We start from the raw sequence: 3,717 nt of genomic DNA, 5'->3' as shown, positions 1-3,717 counted from the left end.
ACTATTTTGGAAAAGATTTGCCTTTTTCTTCGCCCCTCTTCCGTTCGTCTTCTTCATTTCCTTTTTGTGTGCTCGTTTGTTGGATTGGTTGCTTTGTCATGATGGCTCAAGAGAATACCAAATTGTGTGACTTTTCCAATACTAATAACAATGATTTTATTAGTACTCTGATTGCTCCCGCCATTAGTGTAGAATCTTATGAAATTAATGCCGCTTTACTGAATCTTGTTATGAAAGATCAATTTTTCGTCCTTCCTAGTGAAGATGACGCATCCCATCTGAATAATTTCATCGAGTTGTGTGATATGCAAAAGAAAAAAGATGTGGATAATGATATTGTTAAATTGAAGCTATTTCCGTTCTCACTTCGAGATCATGCTAAAACTTGGTTTTCATCTTTGCCTAAAAATAGTATTGATTCACGGAACAAGTGTCAAGATGATTTTATTTCCAAGTATTTTCCTCCCGCTAAGATCATCTCCCTTAGGAACGATATTATGAATTTTAAGCAACTTGATCATGAGCATGTTGCACAATCTTAGGAGAGGATGAAATTGATGATACGAAATAGCCCTACTCATGGTTTGAATTTGTGGATGATTTTACAATTTTTTATGCCGGATTGAATTTTGCTTCTAGAAATCTTTTATATTCAACCTCGGGAGGTACTTTTATGGAAATTACTTTGGGAGAATCTACTAAACCTCGGGATGGTGAGGAAGGAATTGGTGGCCAGATCATGGAAGTCCAGCCCGTAGTAGAACATGAGTACTCGAACGAATGGGTGGAGTGGAAATCCCAGCCCGCAGATGAAATGAGGGATGAACACAACCCTCTCATGGGGTTCCGGAGTGGGGACGATCTGTCCCTTAGCAGGAAGTCGATGGGCGATCTCCCTGGACAAATATCCGGCCTCCCGAAGTTGGGCGACGTCCTTCTCCTTGACGGTGCAGACCATCCACTTGCCCTGCGCTCCATACGTGGTTGGAGTGCTTTCTTGGGGGGAGGAAGGATGAGAACTTGGGTGCTGGAGCTCGAGAGTAGGTAGACAGAAGGATAGAAGGCGTGGGTGGAAGAGACGAATCCTTATCTCTTTATAAAGACGGTGAATATCAAAATGCCTCCCCACTCGCCATGAAACTCGCCTATTCTCCAGGGGCTGTGCAGGCAGCATGATTGGATTACTCATACCCGTATTGATGAGGATCCCGCAATAAGGGGACACGATCTATGCTTTGACAAGACGTGCCAATAAAACTGCATCTTGAAATACGAAGCGGCAGGCCGAAAAATGGTTCGAAATAATAATCGGGCAGGGACGTGATACAGTGTTGCAAGAATTTGTCAGCACATGGGACTCGTGAAATATTATACTCTCTGTGGGGGTGTGTGGTACTTGTTTTGTAGATCTGGACACGGTCGTTGTTACAGGACTATATTCGTCAGAGTATTCGGAAAAGGAACTCGCCTTGCAATGCCGAAGACAATCTACGCGCCGGACAGCTCGTCATTGAAGCCAGGTTATGGGGCTACTGAGGGAGTCCTGGACCAAGGGGTCCTCGGGCATCCGATCTATTGAGAATAGGCTAGACTATTGGGCCGTGAAGATACAAGATGGAATACTTTCTCCCATGTCTGGATAGGACTCTTGTTTGCGTGGATGACAAGCTAGGCGGCCGGATATTTCCTTTCTATGTAACCGACTTTGTATAACCTTAGTCCCCTCCGGTGCCTATATAAACTGGAGGGTTTAGTCTGTAGGGACAATCATAATCAGATAGGCTAGACTTCTAGGGTTTAGCCATTACGATCTCGTGGTAGATCATCTCTTGAAACCCCCATACTCATCAATATTAATCTAGCAGGACGTAGGGTTTTACCTCCATCGAGAAACCTCGGGATGAACTTATGAAATTATTTTCTAGCAAGAGTGCTTCTATTGATCCTAATGATATGCCATTTTCTACTTTGATTGAAAATAATAGTGAATATATGGATGTGAATTTTGTTGGTAGGAACAATTTTGGTAATAACGCGTTTCCTAGTAATTCCTCTAATAATTATGGTAATTCCCACGACAATTCTTATGGAAATTATAATAAGATGCCTTATGATTTTGATAATAGTGTTAAAGAATTTATGAGTTTGCACAAGAATATTAATGCTTTGGTTGAAGAAAAATTTCTCAAGATTGATGATTTGGCTAGGAACGTGGATTGAATTTCTCTTGACGTTGATTCTCTGAAACTTAGATGTATTCCACCCAAGCATGATATAAATGAATCTCTAAAAGCTATGAGAATCTCCATTGATGAATGCAAAGAAAGAACCGCTAAGATGTGTGCTAAAGGAAATTGGTTTGTGAAAATGTGTTCTTCTAGTTTCTGTGAAAATAATGATGAAGATCTTAAAGTGATTGATGTGACTCCTATTGAATCTTTGTTTTCCAATATAAATCTTGATAAAGATTGGAATGGAGATGAGTCAACTTTAGTTAAAAGGCGTCCCAATGATTCAGAGTTTTTAGATCTTGATGCAAAAATTGATAAAAGTGGGATTGGAGAGATCAAAACTTTAAGTAGGAATGAACCCACTCTTTAGGATTTCAAGGAATTTAATTATGATAATTGTTCTTCAATAGATTGTATTTCCTTATTGCAATCCATGTTGAATTCTCCTCATGCTTATAATCAAAACAAAGCCTTTACTAAACATATCGTTGATGGTGTGATGCAATCTTTTGAAGAAAAACTTGAATTGGAAGTTTCTATCTCTAGAAAACTTTATGATGAGTGGGAATTTACTGTTAAGATTAAGATTAAAGATTATGAGTGCCATGCTTTCTGTTATTTGGGTGCTAGCATTTCCATGATTCCAAGAACTTTATACGATGTGTTAGGTTTTTGTTAATTTGATGATTGTTCTTTATATTTGCATCTTGCGGATTCCACTATTAAGAAACTTATGGGAAGAATTAATGATGTTCTTATTGTTTCAAATAGTAAATATGTACCCGTAGATTTCATTGTTCTTGATATAGATTGCAATCCAACATGTCCTATTATTTTTGGTAGACCTTTCCTTAGAACGATTGGTGCGATTATTGATATGAAAGAAGGAAACATTAGATTTCAACTTCCGATAAGGAAGGGCATGGAACACTTTCCTAGAAAGAAAATTAAATTGCCATATGAATATATTATGAGAGCTAATTAAGGATTGCATGCCAAAGATGACAATACCTAGATCTATTTGTGTTTTTATGCCTAGCTAAGGGCGTTAAACAATAGCGCTTGTTGGGAGGCAACCCAATTTTATTTTTGTTTTTGCTTTTTGTTCATGTTTTGATTTGAATAATTCACCTAGCCTCTGGTTAGATGTGGTTTTGTGTTTTAATTAGTGTCAGATTTCAGGTTCCGGCAGACCCTTGAGGTTCGAACACTGGGGTGCGTGCGGAGATTTCGCCTCCTACCTACCTGTGCCCCTCCGCCTTGCTAGGATCTAAACTACAGAAAGAACAACACAAGAGACACAGGATTTATACTGGTTCGGGCCACCGTTGTGGTGTAATACCCTACTCCAGTGTGTGGTGTGGTGGATTGCCTCTTGGGCTGATGATGATGAACAATACAAGGAAGAACAGCCTCGCGAGGGTCTGTTCTTGGCTGGGGTGATGAACTGCCGGGAGGAGTTCAGTCACCTTTCTCTCTCTCTCTC

The sequence above is a fragment of the Triticum dicoccoides genome, chromosome 5A (genome assembly GCF_002162155.2).
Source record: "Triticum dicoccoides isolate Atlit2015 ecotype Zavitan chromosome 5A, WEW_v2.0, whole genome shotgun sequence".
NCBI lineage: Eukaryota > Viridiplantae > Streptophyta > Magnoliopsida > Poales > Poaceae > Triticum > Triticum dicoccoides.
Note: the sequence above shows the minus strand (reverse complement) of the source record.